The following is a 22,950-nucleotide window of genomic DNA, read 5'->3' as shown; positions in this document are numbered from 1 at the left end:
GCAGTATTGAACTGCCAGTTTGACCTGGCAGGGGCACCCACTTGCCAGGCCCAACCCTTCTCTTTTATTACATGTAGGTCACCTCTAAGGTAGGCCCAAGGCAGCCTCATGGGCAGGGCGCAGTGCATTTGAAAGGTACGACATGCACTGGTGTGTTTTACATGTCCAGATAGTGAAATACTGCTAAATTTGTTTTTCACTAATACAAGGCCTATCTTTTCCATAGGTTAACATGGGAAGTGCATTGAAATATCTTTTAAGTGTCATTTCCCAAGGAGAGCACATAGAGATTTGGAGTTTGGGGTCTCTAAACTCACAATATAAAAATACAATTCAAAAACCCACTTCACCAAAAGATGTAAGTTTGAAAACGCCATTTTTAGAAAGTGGGCATTTTATTGGTTAACCATTCTGTACCTCTGCTTGGCTGTGGAATACACATCTGGGTATCTGGGTAAGGATGACAGCTGGGCTGTTTGTGAATTCACTCTAGACAGTCACACAAAGGAAGCTGAAGTGTGCCCTGCATATCATGATGTGTCTTTCTGGGCTATAGTGGTGGGAGCAGCTGGAACTTGCACCTGAATAGGGCTGTGCCTGTCCTTACACAAATAAGTCTTTAACCCCCTGGAGTGTGTCTGGAGCCAGGGCAGGAAAGGCAGGCTCCTGTGCACTACAAAGCCTTTCCTTTGAAGTTTCCCTACTTCACAGGCATAAATGAGTATACTTATTAGACCTCTGAGACCACAATCTCAGAATCCTTCTAGACAGAGGACATTCTGCCAGGACGAAGAGGTAGATGTTGTAGGAGAGACTGCCACACTGCCTAGTGCTGTGCTAGCCTGCTGCTTGTTGCTTCTGTCCAGGAGTGAAAGGACTGGCATTTGCTTTCTACATCCTACCTCCAAATGGTCTCCAAGGGCTTGGACTGAGCTTGCCTCCTATTAGAAGTCTAAGGGACATCAAATACTTCATTCTCCAGCACCTGGACTCTCTTTCAGAGGATCCTGACTCGCCAAGTGGTGCCAAATCCAGTTCTTGGGCCCTTGGGAGTGAGTTCTGGTGTAACCAAGAAGAAACCAAATACATCGACTCCAGAGCAACTTCGGAACTGGAACCAATCGCCGACTCCGCGCTACTGCTTGTACCAGAGCTGTGATACCCGATGAGTGCAACAACCATGACAAACACTGCAGGCCTCCAAAGTACCACTGCAGTGTGAGTCCTGAGTGCCGTCTCCCCAACGATCAGGACAACCAACTCCGCCGCAGCACCAGTGGCCTCGTGTTGGATTTTGCAACACTGGGAATTCAACACCTCGCATCTTGACCTGCTGGATTCATCAACCCCGCCAGATCTTAAGGAACTGATGCTTCACTACCAGCGCCTCACTACCTCCCCTGCAATTGTAAGGAACTGATGCCTCACCTCCCCTGCCTAGCAGTAAGGAATCAATGCCTCACCTCCCCGGTAGCAGTAAGGAACCAATGCCGCACAGGCTCCACTAATCTCTCACATCCCCGACTCCGTGCAACATGTTTGTTTCCTCGTTTTCCAAAGGTACTGTACCTGGGATCCGTGACCGACCTGCAGACCCTCGAGAGTGGCGTCGGATTGATGGTAACGATTCAGTCAAGATGTTGTGATAGCCCTTATTGGAGCTATTGTGTTTCTAAGTGCTTTACTGATAGTTAATCTTTAAAAATCTGTATCTTTACTTGTATATGTTGGATTTTTGTTATTTTGGTCTTGTTTTACTAAGATAAATATTGGCTATATTTCTAAACTGGTAAGGAATACTTTTGTGGTGTTTTCACTGTGTTACTCTGTGTGTGTGTACAAATACTTTACACTTTGCCTCTGAGATAAGCCTGACTGCTTGTGCCAAGTTAGCAAGGGGGTGAAAAGGGGTTATCTTAGGTGTGTGACTCCCTTACCCTGACTAGAGTGAGGCTCCCTACTTGAATAGAGAGCAAACCGCTGCTAACTAGAGACCCCATTTCTAACAGTGAAGATAAGTAAGGGCAAATGCCAGATTAGACAATTATACTTTGATCCATCAGATTCATATAATTACATAAGAATAGTGCATGACACTCATAGGCCCCCCTCCCACTGCCTCCCCCATGGCTGTGAAAATAAACTATATATTACTGCTCCATGGGTCCTGGGACATTTCATCACAGGACTCCAAACTCATAAATGTACAGTGAGGGAAGAAGGCTAGTTACGCCAATGAGTTAAGAAGACTGTCTGGGGAGCCAAATAGTTGCGGGTGGCCTCCAAGGTGTCATCTTGGCCCCCCACCATTGGGGTGGACTCGCAGAGGTCCCAAACTCTCGCCAGGTGGGCCCCGGTTTCTGGGATCTGGAGCGCTTCCTCCGGGGTCCTCTGGTGAAAAGGGGCGAGGGATGATCTGGGAGCTTCAGAAAAAAAAAAACGACCCCTGATTCAGCACAATGTAAAATGGGCTCCTCTGTAGCCCACTCCCAAGCATGTTCCAGAGTATTGAAGAAGTAGGTCGAGTTTTGGAAAATTACCTTAAGGCGAGCTGGAAAGAGGAGCATGTAATGAAGATTAGGAGCACGGAGTTTCTGTTTAATGTCTTCGAAGGAACGTTTCTGCTGGACTGCCTTCGTATAGTCCAGAAAAATAATGATCCTAGAGTTCGATTGTTGAAGATCTGGATGGCTGTGGGCCTCGCAGAGGATAGTGTTGTGGTCTTGGAAGTTGAGGATGTGCAGTATCACCAGATGGGACGGGGCTCCCAGGGGAGGCCTCCTTGTCGAAGCTGGTGTACTCTTTCAATAGCAAAGCAGTTGGACAGTTTATCTGTTAGTACTCATGATCAAAGCCACATTTCAAGAATCTCACCAAATTCTGGGCCCTCCACAGCCTCGGTGAGTCTGACGAGGCACAGATTATTTCACCTGGAGCGATTCTCAGCATCTTCTGCTCTTTCATCTAGGGCCTCACAGAAGCCGTCAATTTGGAAACTTGACATTTGAGAGCCAAATGTGGTCTTCGGTTGTGGAGATCCTTGTCCCGGCTTTGGTCATCTTCTTAGCCACCTTGCATAGGTCTTGGCGCATAAAAGAGAGGTCCACTTGGAGGCTGTCTACCTTAGATTCAACTGTCTCCCTTGAGTCGTGGATCGCCTTGAGGCTCATGTCCAGGTGTGCGCTGGACGGAGGCAGAGCTGCAGATTAGAGAGCCTCAGCTGGATCTCTGCTGTCAGAAGGTGGGGCCGTGTATTGGTTCATTTTTGGTCTAGGGCATCGCCTGTGGATGTGGTTTGCCCCGTCCCATCTCTGAGAGGGGTAGTCACTGCCCAGGCAGAGGACAGATGTGTTGCTGGTGCGGGGCCCACTTACCTCGGGGCAGCACGAGCAGCCCAGATCAATGAAGGTCAGTCCACTAGAGACGGCCCATCACAATACCCCAACCGGGCCAACACAAGAAGGATGACCATTCCGGGGTCACTCAAGGATTCAGCTGTGCTGGTCCACTTGCCCAAGGGCAGCACAACCATCCGAGGGTGTCAAAGTAAGATTGATGTAGAGTGATATTATTGTAGCCCAAGAGAACAGGCATGTGTGGCCTGGCAGGTGGGAGAGCACTGTAGTTGCTTAAGTCCAGGGTCACAGAAAGACAAGGGGGCTCAGGACAGTGCCATTGCCCCTAGAACAGAGAAATCAGTAGGGCAAATCCAGTCGATGAGCAGGTGAGGATAGGCCACCACACGTGCAAACTAAGCCCCTCATGGATACACCGGGCAAATACTTGTGCCGGGGGTGATCAAGCAGGTTGCAACTGTGGGTTTAGTTGTGCCCTCTCCCCAGTTCAGAAAGGGCAGGTCACAAAACCTACCCCTCGGAGTCCACAAAAGGGTGTTGCTAGCCAAAGCAGCCCACTCGGGCTGGGTTGCTAGTAATTAACCTAGAGGATCAGAAGCGCAAAAGCATCCAGGGGTGGGGTGCTGTCAAGCACCATGTCACCCATCATCAGTCAGGTCACACACCACCTTCCCCGAGGATACCAGCATTATGTCATGGCCAGCACTACTCCAGGTATGCAGAGAAATTTCCAGGGTCACATCCATCAGTCAATGCAGGGTGCAATGCTAGCAGTGTGAATCACTTCCTCCCCAATGCACCGCAGCCACCTGCAAGAGACCCCTACCAGACACAACATCCAATGCAGCCAGGTACAAAATGAAGCCCTCCTCCAAGCACTATGGAGCACAGAGTAGTGGTCTTCGGAGGGCAGATAGCACCTTTCTTCAGAAATAGCAGGTAAGGCTTTACGTCACAGATCTTGTTCAGGACTCACTGCCAATTGGGCCTGGTACGGAGATCCGTGAAGGCTGGGTAGTGCAGTGATTCAGGAGGAAAGGAGAGCCCCGATGAGGTGCCAGGAGGCTCAAGGCTCGGGACCCCAGCAACAAACAATAGGGGTCCACCACTACCGACCATGCCCTTTATGGCAGTCACTGCCAAGTCAAGGCCCCGAGGACTTCACCAGCTGCATCTCCTGACACTTGGGGGAAACATCCAGAACTCTTGGCCACGTCAGCCTCAAGATCAGGCTGACCCGCAGCAGTCACAGCCCAGCCGGAGGGCTGGGGCCTCACACTGAAGGCACAGGCTCCCAGTGGGGCCCTCATGGAGCAGACGGGCTCTAGCGATCCAGCTGTCCAGTATCGTCGATCACCAGGAGTGCCTCTGACAGATCCCGACCCCTGGAGAAGGGGAGTGTCCGCAGATCATTTATGGGTCACAGAATTGAGGCAATTCGGCCGCCATTTTCCTCACACCTCTACACGTCCTGCCCCAGCAGCAAGGTCTCTGTGACTCAGGGAAGTCTTGAGGGGGCTCAGCGTGGTCCCCACAAGCGTCGCAGGCAGAAGGGACCAGTGAGAGGGGTAGGATGCAGCCACTGTCAGGAAAGATGCGGTTAGATATGATTCGGTCAACAAGAGCTCTACTAAGGCTCAACCACCTTGGCATCCTTGGCCACACCCACTATGCCACTAACTTTTAGCCATGCTGAACAGCAGCCATGTTGGTGTACAACATGGCTAAAACACATTGGCAAAGCCGTTAGCTCTTGCAAAGGTGAGTCTCATTGGCTTGTCACATATAACACATAGCCACAGGCACCCCCTCAAATGTAATAACACACACCTTTGAACACAGGCACACATGACACATCTGAAACCTCACAAACATACAACTAAAACACATACACATTTTCAACACCAAAAGCTTGGAGCTCGGTCATTGCCGAGACCTTTGGGCTTTGCCAGTGCTTGTTTCTTTTTTGCCATTAAAAAACTCATTGGTCGATAATATTAGATCTAGCTAATGCTAGATTATTGACCAGTATCTAGTGGCAGGGCCTCTTCAAGATATATGGGCCACGAGATGCCTATGGAACCCCCTGCTGGGGGCATCAAAACTGCTGCAGACAGGTATATTTCTAGGAAAAATATAGTGGGTACAGCCCTTATTGGCCAGCCAAACAATGGCAAGAGACACTACTCTCACACTGTGAGCGACAGTACATGGTATTCATCACAACCAATCGCATCTGGCAAGTAGCATGAGGATTTGATTGATCCCTATACTGTCACTCACACTGCCATCATTACCATCTGGGAGAGTTCGGGGCCTGACAAACATACAAAAGCAATGGTTTAGCAGAAGCTCAGTAGCAGGGAAAACAAGTATCTCTTGTTGCTGGGAGGGAAAAGGAAATGAAGTATGTGTGTCAATCAATCAGTAGATTTGTAGAGCGCGACTAGTCACCCGCTAGGGTCTCACGGTGATTGATGGGGGGTCAGCACGGGAAAAGTCATTGAGGATCAGTCGGGGATCAGTCGAAGAGCCATGTTTTTAGGTCTTTCCTGTATTGCGATAGGGTGGGAGATCTTCTGAGGTGGATGGGGAGGGAGTTCCAGGTCTTGGCTGAGAGGTGTGAGAAGGATCTTCCTTCGGCTGTGGTCTTCTGGATGCGTGGAATGGTGGTGAGAGCGAGGTTGGCGGAGCGGAGCTGTCTGGTGGGCGTGTAGAAGTGGAGTCGGCAGTTGAGGTATTCTGGTCTGACGTCGTGAAGGGCTTTGTAGGCGTGCGTGAGAAGCTGGAATGTTATTCTCTTGTCTATTGGGAGCCAGTGCAGGTCTCTCAGTAGGGCGGAGGTGTGGCTGTGTCTGGGGGCGTTCTTGATGAGACAGGCGGAGGCGTTCTGAATGCATTGCAGCCTTTTCCGTACCTTGGCGGTGGTAGACTAGGTATAGAGTGCGTTGCCGTAGACTATGTGGTTGCTGCTGACAAGGGCCTGGGTGACTGTTCTTCTGGATTCGGTTGGGATCCATTTGAAGAATTTCCAGAGCGTGTGCATGGTGTGGAAGCAAGCGGAGAAGACTGCACTGACTTGACGGTTCATTGAGAGTGCTGAGTCCAGGATGAAGCCAAGGTTGTGGGTGTGGTCGGTAGGGGCCAGAGTGCTTCCGAGGGCATTGGGCCACCACGAGTCGTCCCAGGCGGAGGGGTTGTTGCCGATGATGAGGACTTCTGTTTTGTCGGGATTTAGCTTGAGACACCTATCCTTCATCCAGGTGGCAACTGCCTTCATTCCGTTGTGGAGGTTGGCTTTGGCTGTGTACGGGTTGATGGTGTGGGAGATGATTAGCTGTGTGCCGTCGGCGTGTGAGACAATGTTGAGCATGTGGTGTCTGGCGATGGCTGCTAGTGGGGCCATGTAGAGGTTGAAGAGAGTGGGGCTCAGAGAGGAGCCTTGCGGGATGCCGCAGTTGATCTTGGTGGCCTCTGAGTAGAAGGGGGAGTCGGACCTTTTGGGTCCTGTCGGTAAGGAAGGAGGTGATCCATTCTAGTGCCCTGTCATGGATGCCAGCGTCATGGAGACGAGTCCATAGAGTGTGGTGGGAGATGATGTCGAAGGCGGCAGACAGGTCTAGGAAGATGAGAGCCACGGTCTCACCCCTGTCTAGGAGGATGTGAATGTCATCTGTGGCGGCAAAGAGGGTGGTCTTGGTGCTGTGGTTGCTCCAGAAGCCTGACTGTGAAGGATCCAGGTTGTTGTCTTCGATGTGTTTTGTGAATTGTCTGTTCACAGCTTTTTCGATGACTTTCTCTGGGAAGGGGAGCAGAAAGATGGTCCAGAAGTTCTTGAGGTCATCTGGGTCTGCGGTGGGCTTCTTTAATAAGAGGTTGATTTATGTTCAACATAAACAACAACAGCAGACCCACATGCAAGTGACACACATGCTGACACAACCACTTCAATCACTACACCTCCCTCCACCTCACCCAGCCAATCCAATCACAGACACATATACACGTACTGACTCACATACAAAGCTTGTAGCACAACAGTACAGCTACATGGCCCCTTAAAACGTGCATACCTGGACCTAGTTTGGAAGTGCAATTGGGATGTTATTGTGGTGCCAGCATTCATTTGGCAATGAATACTGACACTATAATGACAGCTGTGTATGTGTGTGATACGTGTATTGTACCAGTGTGTCCCCATCCATGTCTGACACAATTGTGTTCCCGACATAAGCATGTAACAGAAATTTCAAAAAGTTACTGTGACATGTATTTGACTGCAGTGGTCCCGAGCCCATGTGCAGTGACCCTACACAGGCAATGTGGGTTCCATACCTTCGAGTCCAGCGAAGGGGGGGTTGTGTTTTCTCTATGGCTTAGAGGCAGCAGTCACAGAAGGTCGTGTCCAGTTGAAAACGGAAGTGGATTTCGGAAAAAAGGTATGTTTTTACCTCATTGTTCCCCCACCAATTCGCCAACTCGGATGTGGAGGTTGGATCGGCACAGTTGGCTTGCGGGTAAGGCACATCCTAATCTGCCCGATGGTCAAAGTGGCTGGACGTCCACTACCAGCTACTATTTCCAATGGCACCCTCGCAGCAGATGAGGATTCCTGGTGGAGATGGTGGGACGCGGTCGGGCGGTCTATTGCCTATAGGACTGCCAACATCTAAATCGGTCGGGCGGACAGACCGCTAAGCTGGTGGATGGGTTTTCCGTCAAAAAACAGACAGTAGGATTGTTACCGCCAAGATCTAAATCAGGCTCTAAGGGGGTCATTCTGACCTCGGCGGTAAAAGGCGCTTACCGCCGGTCAGAAGACCGCCATAACACTGCCGCGGCAAACCGCCACAGTCATTCTGACCCGCAACAGGCAAACCGCCAAAAACCCGACATCCACAAAAGTCCGCCACACCAACGGCCAGCGAAAAACTGGCGATGACCAAACCTCCACCGTCACGCCAACAGAAATACGCCCATTCCCTTACGACCCACGAATCCACGCGGCGGTCTTTCAACCGCGGTATTCCATTGGCGGTACACACCGCCGCGATCAAAATACACACACAGCTCCAAAACACTGCCACATTGGTCATTTTGAAACACACACACCTGATACACATACAAACACCACTCCCACACACCCAACACAATATAAAACACACACCCACATCAACCACAAACCCCTACGACTACCATTTATTGACAAAGGCCAGAGAGAGACACCACCAGCTAGTACAGAACATTCACAGGCACATAACACTATCACTCACACAACATCCACGCACAAAACACCACACACCACCACACTCACCACACTCATCACCACAAACGCCACCCCACACCTCATCCACACCACCCCATGGCACCCCAAAGACACCCCAGGTTTTCAGACGCTGAACTCAGGGTCATGGTGGAGGAAATAGTTCGGGTAGAGCCCCAGCTCTTCGGGGCACAGGTGCAGCACACCACCATTGCCAGGAAGATGGAGCTATGGCAAAGAATAGTGGACATGGTCAACGCTGTGGGTCAGCATCCACGAAATCGGGACGACATCAGGAAGCGGTGGAACGACCTGCGGGGGAAGGTGCGTTCCATGGTATCCAGACACAACATTGCGGTGCAGAAGACTGGCGGCGGACCCCCACCTCAACCCCAGAATTTACAACATGGGAGGAACAGGTCTTGGCGATCCTGCATCCTGAGGGCCTCGCAGGAGTAGGTGGAGGAATGGACTCTGGTAAGTCTAATCTCAACTACTTCATCCCCCCCACCCACTGGCATGCCAAATCATACCCCCACCCTCCCCCCCACCCCCATCACACATCCTCCTTGCTAATGTCTCACCATCACAACCCACCCATCCCAACACCAAGCCCTGCATGCGACCACAAACCATGGACACCCATCACCTAAGCATGACCACTGCAGATACCCATCCCCCCCAAACCACCGTCACAACAGCCCCCACAAGGGAATGCCAGCACTGGGGTACACGGGCACCCACCCATTGCACGCTAAGGCACACACAGAAGCAATAACCATACTCTTATACCCCTGCAGGACCCGAACGCCACGACACTGCCCAGGAGGGTCCAGAAATGTCCATTCCACCCCCAGAAGAGGCCCACAGTGATGACAGCAGCTCTGTCTCCCTGGACCCAGATGACCAGCCCGGTCCATCGGGGACCTTGGGACAGTCGGTTCCCCTCAGACAGCCACAGGCCACAGCAGACCTACCCCCCTCTGGGAACACCAGCACATCACCCACCCAGCAGGCCCATGCCTCTCTCTCCAGGACACGTCAATCAGCGGTGTGTCCACCACTACAGGGCACCCAGGTTAACCCACCACCCCAACAACAACAGGGACCTGGGGGCAGTGGTAGTGGGCACACAGTCCAGGGGACAGAGGCCCAGGGAAACAGGGGAACTGGGAGGGCTACTGTGCGACAGGGGGGGGACAGGCCCAGGGAACCCACTCTCCACGAGGCCCTATCCTCCATCATGGGAGCATACCACCGCTCCCAGGAGACGATTGCGACGGTCCTGGCCAGGTTCCAGGAGATCCAGGTACTGCAGGAGGAACAGTTGATGGGGTTCAGGGAAGAACTCAGAAACATCAGTTCTGCAATGGGCACCATCGTTGTGGCTCTCAATCAGATTGTCAGCACATTGTGGGACCATGTGGCACCACAAAGGGCCCCTGTCACTAGCATGGACCAGGAACAGGCTACCACCTCCGCCGGCGCTAGTGGACAGGAGGCCCGACACAAGAACAACAGGCCACCAGAACCCCACCCCCTGCAGAAGGAGAACCACCCCGCAAGCGGTGCCTGAGATCTAGGAAGAAGACAGAGTAGGATGCCAAGACCCCCGCCAGGAAAGGATACCCCCTGATTGTCATCCCACAGTCCCACATTGTCACCATTGTCACCCTGTCCAACCTTAAACTGCCCCTGCTCCACCATCCACAGGCATATGGACAATGCACCTGTGAGACTGAAAATCTGGACTCTGCCATGGACATTCCTCCACCATCACCCATCACCGAATTGCAACCATTACCCAAAATTGAGCACTTTAATAAACACACTCATTGCACAAAAATAATCTGGAAACTGCCTGTCTTTTTGAACAAATGTATTACACAGAACCGTGCCAAAATGTCCAGTTACATTGTGATGCCAACATACCACTGTCACACAGCTGTAGTCCATGGGGAAACAAAGCAGAGGTCACGGAGTGGGGCCCACATCTCTGAAATTGGAAGGGAAAGTCACAACTCAGTTAACATACACTGGGGGGAAACTCAGACAGTAGAGAGGCAGGAGACCTTAAGTAAATGTAAAATGCCGGTGTTGATTCTTACCTGTATGTCATTGAAAATACTGCTGTATCACTGTGTCCCTGTTGTCTGTGTCCTCCTCTTCGTCTTCATCCTCTTCACTCTCCGCAGGCTCCACAGCTGCCGTAACACCCCCATCTGGACCATCCTCCTGCAGGTAAGGCACCTGGCGTCTCAAAGCCAGGTTGTGAAGCATACAGCAGGCCACGATGATATGGCACACCTTCTTTGGTGAGTACATTAGGGATCCACCTGTCATATGGAGGCACCTAAACCTGGCCTTCAGGAGGCCGAAGGTCCGCTCGATCACCCTCCTAGTATGCCCATGGGCCTCATTGTACCGTTCCTCTGCCCTTGTCCTGGGATTCCTCACTGGGGTCAGTAGCCATGACAGGTTGGGGTAACCAGAGTCACCAATTAGCCACACACGGTGTCTCTGAAGTAGTTCCATCACGTAAGGGATGCTGCTATTTCGCATGATGTACGCGTCATGCACTGACCCAGGGAACTTGGCATTTACATGGGAGATGTACTGGTCAGCCAAACAGACCACCTGGACATTCATGGAATGATAACTTTTTCTGTTCCTGTACACCTGTTCACTCATGCTGGGGGGGACCAAAGCAACATGTGTCCCATCAATTGCACCAATGATGTTGGGAATATGTCCAAGCGCATAGAAATCACCCTTCACTGTAGCCAAATCGCCCACCTCAGGGAAAACAATTTAGCTCCGCATGTATTTCAGCAGGGCAGACAACACTCTGGACAACACCTTGGAAAACATAGGCTGAGACATCCCTGATGAAATGGTGTAGGAGGCTGGACTGGCTTGTAGTGAGTACCAAGGGGTACTTGCACCTTGCACCAGGCCCAGTTATCCCTTATTAGTGTATAGGGTGTCTAGCAGCTTAGGCTGATAGATAATGGTAGCTTAGCAGAGCAGCTTAGGCTGAACTAGGAGACGTGTGAAGCTACTACAGTACCACTTAGTGTCATATGCACAATATCATAAGAAAACACAATACACAGTTATACTAAAAATAAAGGTACTTTATTTTTATGACAATATGCCAAAGTATCTTAGAGTGTACCCTCAGTGAGAGGATAGGAAATATACACAAGATATATATACACAATAGCAAAAATATGCAGTATAGTCTTAGAAAACAGTGCAAACAATGTATAGTTACAATAGGATGCAATGGGGAAACATAGGGATAGGGGTAACACAAACCATATACTCCAAAAGTGGAATGCGAACCACGAATGGACCCCAAACCTATGTGACCTTGTAGAGGGTGCTGGGACTATTAGAAAATAGTGAGAGTTAGAAAAATAACACTCCCCAAGACCCTGAAAAGTGAGTGCAAAGTGCACTAAAGTTCCCCTAAGGACAAAGAAGTCGTGTTAGAGGAATAATGCAGGAAAGACACAAACCAACAATGCAACAACTGTGGATTTCCAATCTAGGGTACCTGTGGAACAAGGGGACCAAGTCCAAAAGTCACAAGCAAGTCGGAGATGGGCATATGCCCAGGAAATGCCAGCTGTGGATGCAAAGAAGCTTCTACTGGACAGAAGAAGCTGAGGTTTCTGCAGGAACGAAAAGGGCTAGAGACTTCCCCTTTGGTGGACGGATCCCTCTCGCCGTGGAGAGTCGTGCAGAAGTGTTTTCCCGCCGAAAGAACGCCAACAAGCCTTGCTAGCTGCAAATCGTGCGGTTAGCGTTTTTGGACGCTGCTGTGGCCCTGGAGGGACCAGGAGGTCGCAAATTGGACCAGGAGAGAGAGGGGACGTCGAGCAAGACAAGGAGCCCTCTCAGCAGCAGGTAGCACCCGAAGAAGTGCCAGAAACAGGCACTACGAGGATGCGTGAAACGGTGCTCACCCGAAGTCGCACAAAGGCGTCCCACGTCGCCGGAGACCAACTTAGAACATCGTGCAATGCAGGTTAGAGTGCCGTGGACCCAGGCTTGGCTGTGCACAAAGGATTTCCGCCGGAAGTGCACAGGGGCCAGAGTAGCTGCAAAAGTCGCGGTTCCCAGCAATGCAGCCCAGCGAGGTGAGGCAAGGACTTACCTCCACCAAACTTGGACTGAAGAGTCACTGGACTGTGGGGGTCACTTGGACAGAGTCGCTGGATTCGAGGGACCTCGCTCGTCGTGCTGAGAGGAGACCCAAGGGACCGGTAATGCAGCTTTTTGGTGCCTGCGGTTGCAGGGGGAAGATTCCGTCGACCCACGGGAGATTTCTTCGGAGCTTCTGGTGCAGAGAGGAGGCAGACTACCCCCACAGCATGCACAAGCAGGAAAACAGTCGAGAAGGCGGCAGGATCAGCGTTACAGAGTTGCAGTAGTCGTCTTTGCTACTATGTTGCAGGTTTGCAGGCTTCCAGCGCGGTCAGCAGTCGATTCCTTGGCAGAAGGTGAAGAGAGAGATGCAGAGGAACTCGCATGAGCTCTTGCATTCGTTATCTAAAGTTTCCCCAGAGACAGAGACCCTAAATAGCCAGAAAAGAGGGTTTGGCTACCTAGGAGAGAGGATAGGCTAGTAACACCTGAAGGAGCCTATCACAAGGAGTCTCTGACGTCACCTGGTGGCACTGGCCACTCAGAGCAGTCCAGTGTGCCAGCAGCACCTCTGTTTCCAAGATGGCAGAGGTCTGGAGCACACTGGAGGAGCTCTGGACACCTCCCAGGGGAGGTGCAGGTCAGGGGAGTGGTCACTCCCCTTTCCTTTGTCCAGTTTCGCGCCAGAGCAGGGCTAAGGGGTCCCCTGAACCGGTGTAGACTGGCTTATGCAGAATTGGGCACATCTGTGCCCAACAAAGCATTTCCAGAGGCTGGGGGAGGCTACTCCTCCCCTGCCTTCACACCATTTTCCAAAGGGAGAGGGTGTCACACCCTCTCTCAGAGGAAGTTCTTTGTTCTGCCATCCTGGGCCAGGCCTGGCTGGACCCCAGGAGGGCAGATGCCTGTCTGAGGGGTTGGCAGCAGCAGCAGCTGCAGTGAAACCCCAGGAAGGGCAGTTTGGCAGTACCAGGGTCTGTGCTGCAGACCACTGGGATCATGGGATTGTGCCAACTATGCCAGGATGGCATAGAGGGGGCAATTCCATGATCATAGACATGTTACATGGCCATATTCGGAGTTACCATTGTGAAGCTACATATAGGTAGTGACCTATATGTAGTGCACGCGTGTAATGGTGTCCCCGCACTCACAAAGTTCAGGGAATTGACTCTGAACAATGTGGGGGCACCTTGGCTAGTGCCAGGGTGCCCTCACACTAAGTAACTTTGCACCTAACCTTTACCAGGTAAAGGTTAGACATATAGGTGACTTATAAGTTACTTAAGTGCAGTGTAAAATGGCTGTGAAATTACGTGGACGTTATTTCACTCAGGCTGCAGTGGCAGGCCTGTGTAAGAATTGTCAGAGCTCCCTATGGGTGGCAAAAGAAATGCTGCAGCCCATAGGGATCTCCTGGAACCCCAATACCCTTGGTACCTCAGTACCATATACTAGTGAATTATAAGGGTGTTCCAGTAAGCCAATGTAAATTGGTAAAAATAGTCACTAGCCTGTCAGTGACAATTTGGAAAGAAATGAGAGAGCATAACCACTGAGGTTCTGATCAGCAGAGCCTCAGTGAGACAGTTAGTCACTACACAGGTAACACATTCAGGCACACTTATGAGCACTGGGGCCCTGGTGAACAGGGTCCCAGTGACACATACAACTAAAACAACATATATACAGTGAAAAATGGGGGTAACATGCCAGGCAAGATGGTACTTTCCTACAAATGGCCACTGTTGTTTGAAATGACCCACTTGCCAAAAAATGGAGTACTGACAGCACCTGCACTAGAGGGGGGATCCCTGTGGGTTGGCGGATGGGTGACATCAGGTCTGGCTCCAGCTGGGCACACAGTTCCTGTATAGTGGCTCTGTCAAGCCTGTATGTCAGTATGACATGTCTTTCTTCCATTGTCGACAGGTCCACCAGCGGTCTGTACACAGGAAGATTCCTCCATCTCCTCGCAAGTCCCAGCGGACGGTGCCTAGGAAGGACAACATGGAGCACAGAGTCAATCAACCCACAGGTACGTTCCCACAGCTTGCACAGTACACGATTCTCAATGCATTGAATGGCTTGTATCAGTGTTGATGCAAGGCCTAGGTATGTGTGACGTAGTAGAAATTAAGATATGGGGGCCCTTGAAATGGCGGCTGCCTGACCTGTGAAGTGCGACAGTGGGATGTGAGGTCAATGCGCTGGCGTGGCACACCGTGGCGGTCGAAGACCGCGGCGCAAAGGCGCATTGGTTAACATTGAACCCTATGGGTTTCAGGAGCCAATGAGGATGTGCGCCGGCGGTCGCGGTACGCACCGTCGCGGTACGCACCACCGCGGGCGTGACCGCCATTTTCTATCTGCTTAATCACTCGATACCTGATCATCCACAGGAGAGGACCTATACTGCAAGTGCTGCTGTGACCTAGGTCTGGAAGAGACAATGGCTGCTGCGACTGGGGAAAGGGCCCCTGCCTTCACTTCTGAAGAATTGGAGAAACTCGTGGATGGGGTCCTCCCCCAGTATGCGCTACTCTACGGTCCTCCAGACCAACAGGTAAGTACACTGGGACCGTGCTTTGTGGCCAATGCCTGGGTTGAGTGGGGTGAATGAAAGATGATGGGGAGGGGAGCGAATGAGGCATGCATCAAACGAAAGATGAGAGCATGTGCCACATGGCAAGGGTGGGGATGGGGGGCCACTCACATTGAGCATGCAGAAGGTGATGTTTGTTTCATTTTCTCCCCCTGCACATGTCACATAGGTCAGCACCCATCAGAAAATCGACATTTGGCGTGCCATCGCCAAGGACGTCCGGACCCTGGGGGTCCACAACAGACGGGGCACCCACTGCTGGAAGAGGTGGGAGGACATCCGCCACGGGAGCAGGAAGACCGCGGAGGCTCTGCTGGGGATGGCCTCCCAACGTAGGAGGGGTGCCAGTCGTACTTTGACCCCCCTGATGTCCCGGATCCTGGCGGTGGCCTACCCCGATTTGGATGGGCGCGTGAGGACATCACAGCAGACACAAGGGGGTGAGTACAAGCACATTCTGCTGATTTTGCGCACATTGGAGGTGTCTGGGTGGGGGAGGAGGGCAGTGGGTATCCCTAGGCCAGGGCGTTTTCTGTAGGCTAGGCCTCTCCGTTAGGCATGGCCCTGTACCCCCGACCCCCACCTCTGTAGGATGCCTAGTACAGCTAATCATGGCCCTGTGTCACCTATGTGTGGAGTTGTCGTCCATAGGCTTGTGGGCCATGTCCCACGGATTGAGTAGTGTACCCCAAGTGTGCGGCGTAGTGAAGGGGGCTTCTGTGTCTGTCCTCTCCGCCAACGGTGTCGCCAATGCATGCACTCAACATGTCTTTGTTTCTCCACCCCCCCCCCGTTTTTTTGTGGTCTTCCTGTTCATGTGTGCATTAGCATCATCAGGCGGAGGAGAAGTGGCATCGGAGCACGAGGGAGCTGCATCTCACATGGCCATGGAGGGCCATGCAACTGACTCTGATTTCACCAGTGAGACGGAGGGCGAGGGGAGCTCCACAGCGGGGACATGTGGTGACACCAGCGACACAGACACGTCCTCGGAAGGGAGCTCCCTTGTGGTGGCGGCAACATCCGTGCCCACCGCAACAACAGGTACAGCCGCCACCCAGCGCACCAGCTCCGCCCTCCCAGCAGCCCCTCAGCCTTCGCCCCGTGCCCGCTCACCCAGGAAGGTGGGCATCTCCTTCGCCCCAGGCACCTCAGGCCCTGCCCCAGTTACCCCTGCTGCCCTCAGTGAGGAGGTCATTGACCTCCTGAGGACGCTCATTGTTGGGCAGTCTACCCTTTTGAATGCCATCCAGGGTGTAGAAAGGGAGGTGCACCGGAGTAATGCATACCTGGAGGGCATTCATTCGGGTCAGGCTGCCCATCAGCAATCGTTCAACGCTCTGGCCTCTGCACTGACGGCAGCCATTGTCCCTGTCTCCTGCCTCCCTCCTCCAACTTCCTCAACCCAGTCCCACTCCCCTGTACCTCTGCCTATCCCAGACACACCTACAGACCAGCCTGCACACACCTCAACACCCAAGGGAAGCTCATCCAGACATAAGCACCACACATCACACAAGCATTCACACAAGCAACATCCACATGCAGACATGCCAACAGCCACTGCCTCCTCTGTGTCCACCTCCTCCTCGTCTCCCTCCTCCCTCCCTGTGACGTCTCCACTCACACTTGAGCAGAAGGGGCAGGCCCGCATCTGTGTCGGGCAGGGCTGCACGAAGCACTCTGGGCACCATGCCTCCTCCAGAACCAGTGGAGTCAGTAATCCACTTGTGAGACTGTGGCTTTGCACTCCCCAGGATGGCACAGTGGGCAATCCACCCACTGTAGAGACTTGTGAGACTGTGGCTTTGCACTCTGGCCATGGAGGCCCCTCGTGGATCTGGCGTCGTAGACTCATCTGGCTGAGGTGCCCCCCCTTCCCTTCCCCCTGAGGTGCCTGTAGTTTTGCTATCTGATGCCCCTGCAGTGTTCTCTCCATTGGAGCCGGGTATCCTGTGTGGGCTTTGCCCATGTGTTTAGGCCCATTGGCCCACGAACAATGGCTGATACCCAATTTGGACTGGACAATTTACATATGTATATATAGTTATAGATGTTTGATATATTTTTTTACTTAGCCGTACAATATACTTCAAATTTCATGATCATTTTTTTTTGTCTTTGCATTCTTCCGGGGGGTTTGGGGATGTCACTCTGAGTTGTTGCTCTGCATTGATGTGTATGTAGTTGTGGGTGAGGGTGAGGGTGGGTGTGTCGCGTATGTGTGTCCCCGTAATTTTTTGCCTCCCCCCTCCCCTGTGCGGTAGGTGCAGTACTCACCGTTGTCTTCTGCGCTGGCGTTCGTGCTCCTGGTAGAGGAGCAGGAATACAATAGCTGGTAGGATGTGTAGTACGGGTTCCATGCTGTCCAGATTCCTCGTGGAGTGTGTAGAGGTGAGCGTTTTCCGTTCGTAATGTCTGTTTCCGCCGTGTTTTTATCGGCGGGGCTACCGCCCCGGAAAAGGTGGCGGATTGGTGGGTTGTGATAGGGTGGGCGGTACATTGTCTCCCGCCTGTCTGTTGGCGGTGACCGCCGCGCTGTTTGTTTGTCCCGCCGTGGCGGTCGGAGTGTTAAAGTGGCGGTCTCTGTTGGCGGTTTCTGCCAGGGTCAGAATTCCATTTTTTACACCGCCTGCCTGTTGGCGGGTTGGCCGCCGCTTTAACACCGACCGCCAGGGTTGGAATGACCCCCTAAGTCTTTTGAGTAAATGAAATGTGACTTAAGGGAAAGAGAGTGAGGACATTTTGATAAAGCCAAGTGAGAAACTGAGTTCCACAGGTTTTCAGATTTTTTTTAGGTGAACTAAGGTTGGAACAAGAATTTTCTTTTGGTTACATTAAACAATGTTTGTTAATTCTGGAATATGTTAAAACTTAATAAAAGGATGAGATCCTAAATAAACATGTCATTATTAAAATGATAGATGTATTATCTGTCTCTTGGATAGCTAGAAGAAATTTAGCATTTCATGTTGGGTCAGGATTGCAAGAAACAGTCAAAGGTGCAAAGAATGCCTGCTAAGAGCCTTAACTTTATTGCTTTCCTAAAACTCAGGTGAGCTGGTTCCTTATGCAGGGAGTCAGCCATGTAATCTCAGAGCCGAGCTACCTAGCCTGGAAAAGCCACAGCTCCTGCTCAATCATTGCCCCTCGAGGAGATAAAAATGTAGATCTGAGAGACTGATGTCAAACATACAGCAAAAACCTACACTTCTAGAATGACAGGCCAGTTGAATGTAGGTCCTCATGATTCAGACAAAAGACCTTTAGAGCTACTGCACGACCACAATTTCTTTCCACACAGGTTCCCTGTAGCATTGAGAGCTCATTGCATACATTGAATTGAAGAAGGAACTTCTCTCCAGAAAGCAGCATCACAGATTTTCAAAACATCGTTTCAAGAAGCAGGTACTTCATGACACGTAAGGAAGCTAGTGATTGAGAAATGAAAAATCACAAGGCATTGGGCATCAAAAATACTGATATTTTTAAAGTAAAAACCATGAAAGGTAGGGAAAGCTAGTGATTGAGAATTGCATTTGATGATATAGGTAAAGATAAACCATCTCTTCAGGTGATTCTAACTTTGAATAGCTGAGTGATTGCTAATAGCTACATGTCTCAGTTTTGGCAGGTCTTACAGAATGGGAGTAGAAATGGGACGGCTTTGTAACATCAATAGACAATAACAACAACACTGGTAATAATAAGTCTATTGAGTTTGTGTTTTGTGTGGTGCAACTCAATATACCAACCTCCCATATAAATGGCATCACAGCCTGTGTGTACTTGCACACCTGAACACCCTTTAACCTATCATCCATTGAAATATGTTGTTGGGTTGGCAGTCCATTTTGTGGCTACCCAAGAATTGAAGAATTAGCAGGATTTGGACTAAGATCTATTTATAAATCAAGTACAATACGGGTTGAAAAGCTCAAAAATGTATTGCTATTGTTATTTTTATTTTGGGACTTTTATAGCACAACCAATTAAGTAACGTAATTCCACAAGCTTCAATGTGGATTTATCGTCAAACATCGAAACTGACATCCAGCTTCAGTGTATAACCTCTAAGCAAAATGCTTCAGGTCTGAAAATAAGAATGGACAGTTTACAGGCTCGTTTTACCCTACTTCTTATGCAACAACCCAAAGCTCAAACACCTTCTGTGTTACAGTCCCAATGTCCTCCTCCTATAATAATGGTGAACCACCACACTAAACCACACAGCCTAAGAGAGTATATTTTGACCCACTTTATTTGAAAACAAACCAGAAAGCAAAATAGTTTTGGGGTGGTATAGCGGCCGAATTTAGATTTGGCACCTGTAATCCAATCTTCGTGTTCCTTATTTTTAACCTTTATGGACAGCCATTTTGACTCTCAACCATTTGATGTAATAAACGCTGTACAATTATGAGACATTTTAGGAATTTCTCGATGTGGCCTTATCAATTGTTGATAGGGCCTTAGAGTGCATTTGATTCAACTCTATTTACTGTTATAAAAACTCCAATCTGTTAATTAAAACTCATAGCAATGCTGCCACAAACTAACACATAATTGTTTGTCAATCCTGCTGTGTCTTTGCTGCGTTTTGAGACAGTGGTGTGTGGTTTACGTCAAGCACTTGTGAGGACTGCTGGGATTACATGCGTGCACAGGTTGCAGGATGAAGAATGCTCACAAGGTACTAGGAAGAAGACATGGAGGGGAATTACATCATTTCCCCATTTGAAGAGCATCAGGTCACACTGTCTGACCCTATGTGGTGGCTATTTTCAGGCTGATCTTCATTTCCTGTAACAGGTCACCTGTGTGTGCAGAATGCACCCGCAACGAGCTTGTGATCTGCACTAACACATTGGTTGAAATGGAATTTAATTGGTTTTTGGAATCCTTTCGTCAAGTCTGCGGGGGAATAGACTCTTTGCTCATTATTCTTCTTGGCTAAAGTAAGCGTATGCAAACTATGCAAGAGTGTACCTTGTTTTGAGGGTTCGTGTCCCCTGGAATTGGATGCTTATAGAATAAGGAGTAGGCCGTCAGAGGTTTCCAATAACAGTGCAAAAGTGGTACTTCTGGGGGTAGAGTTAGATGGAAGGAAACATAATGGCTTCTACATTTTTGTTGTGGAGTGTCAGGCTATTGTCTGGTGAGGCGTGGACACTGTACGTTTTTTTAATTGATAAAAACATGTGTGCCCAAAGTTTCACTATATATCACTGCAAGTATTCTGTGTGGCTGTCACCATTCTTGAGATGGGTTGAGTGGAAGGGGTACTGCCTTAATTACATTGCTGCCATTGATGAGCATGTTGATGGCATGGAAAAAAAGGATTTTGTTACACTTGTTGGGGCCACAAGGTTTTAAGGTATACAACCTTATGAATCGTGGTGGCAGAAATACCACAGTAGTTAATGCTGCGCTGCAGACGTGGCTTTGCTTTGTTGGAGAGGAAATTAAATGTGAAGAAATTGGGGGGTGGAGCCAAGCTGGTGACCGACATGGCCTTGCGGCGTTAAAGCTCCGGCGAAGGGACTCCCCGAGTCTATCAGAAGAACCCCCCGCTTTACAAGGCCGCAAGGGGATCGCCCTGCCGCGGCAACTCCCAGTCCTGGCGCAGGCCTCGGAGGCCCCGCGGCGATAGGGGCTGTGGGTGAGCCTCAGGCCTGCGTTCGGAGGACCGCATGTTGCCACCTGCTGCCCCCACCTGCACCGCTCTGCCTGGGGGTCTGCTCAACATTTGGACTGGCCTTGGGCCTGGTGCTGGGACTCCTTGGCCGCGCGGTGGTGGATTGGTGCCACGCGGCCTGTGTTGCTCGCATTCTGGGGCTCCGTGCCCACTCTCAAATACGGCCACGCACCCTCTGGGGTGGGGGCACTGTTGGCGGGCCTGGTCATTGCTGCATGTCTGCGGCAGGCCCTCCCTTGCCATCCCGTGGAACTCTCTTTGCCCCATGATGACTGCAATCTGACCCGCAATAAGCACCTGTGGTCTGCTACCTGCATTGGCCTCCCTTGAAGGGTTCCCGGGCGTGCCCTCGTATAAGACGGTGACTGCCATGGGTCACAGGGGCCCCAAACAACGCAAGTTGCCATTTGAAAAATTGCATGTCCTCACACCAGTTGTCACCGAAACCACTATGGTGGAGGGCGTGACTGGAGGCCAGGCCTTGGACCGTCAGACAGAAATGCGGTCCATTTTGCTAGAACTGCCTCTGGGTGCCAGGGACAGATACACGGTTTTACTCCCTATTGACTCACCTGGACAAGATGGGAGAGCGTCTGGAGTGCCATGACACTCGACTTCATGTGGTTGAAGTATGCATCTTGTTGCTGGAGGTCTCTCGCACCCAGTCAGATAAACACGTGGACAGATTGGAGTCCAGACTTTGCGTCTTTGCTGTGAAAAATTAGGCTTTTGAAGCGCTCAGTCGTATTAGATTTGTGTTGATTGTGGAGGCCACCGCTACTGGGCTTATGGATATCTTTGTGGAGAAATCTACTATGTGAACTGCTGGGGCACCTAAACTTTACTACCACATTCGTGGAGGAACAAGCTCATCGCTTCTTTGGTCCTCGGCCTGTCTTGGGTTCACCGCTGTGTCCCATTATTGCCAGGCTTTTGAACTTCAAGGATCATGACACTGTGCTGCGACTGGCATGAGAAAAGGGCGCACTGCAATATCAAGTGATGGCCTGGTCAATCTTTCCAGATTTTACCATGGCGGTTCAGGAGGCCCGTCTAAGTTTGCGGATGCCAAGGTGGCGCTGCGCAAGCTGGGCCTGCGCTATGGAATGTTGTACCTGGCCAGACTCAGGGTTGATGTCGATGGCAAGTCCCACTTTTTCGATACCCTAACTGGGGACTCAACTTTCTGCAAGAAATATACAAAGGAACCCACTCTGCTGGCTCAACGTTCCCCGGAACACTTTCCACCAGCCACACAACTGCCCAGCAGTCTGTACCTTTCCCCGCCCGACTGATGCCCCCTCATTGTCACTGACTCACAGTGGAACATGCATTGCTACTACCCCTCACTATCATTAACTTGGCTAGCACCCTGTCTCTGTTTGCTCTTCCTAATTCCCTTTACAGGACTAACTTTGTATATGGGGAGTTCCCTGCTGTGGTGTTCCCCATGGTTGATACCAAGTTTGCATTTGGGTTCTGTTGTATGTCACTATGGCTTCTCTGGATTTCACTAAGTTAATTTTACTGAGTGTGGGAGGGGGTGGGGACTCTGGGCTTTGTTGATGTGTTTGCTATTTGGGTTATTGTTGTTTTTCTGACACATGGTGACCGATCACGCCCTTCCTTAAGCATTCATCCACTGATAAGCTGATAATGCACGCTGCACTTGGGACCTCCGCCACACAATCCACCATATTCGTATCCTGGAATATCAGGGGCCTTAACAACCCCCATAAGGGCAAGCAGGTATTGCACTATTTAAATAGGCATGGCGCTGTGATTGCTTTCCTGCAAGAGACTCACTCCCAGGTCCGCCTATACCTTTGCCACTCAATGGGGTCCTCATCGTTTTTTTTAGTTACAGCTCATA

This window comes from Pleurodeles waltl, chromosome 1_1, assembly GCF_031143425.1.
Source record: "Pleurodeles waltl isolate 20211129_DDA chromosome 1_1, aPleWal1.hap1.20221129, whole genome shotgun sequence".
NCBI lineage: Eukaryota > Metazoa > Chordata > Amphibia > Caudata > Salamandridae > Pleurodeles > Pleurodeles waltl.
Note: the sequence above shows the minus strand (reverse complement) of the source record.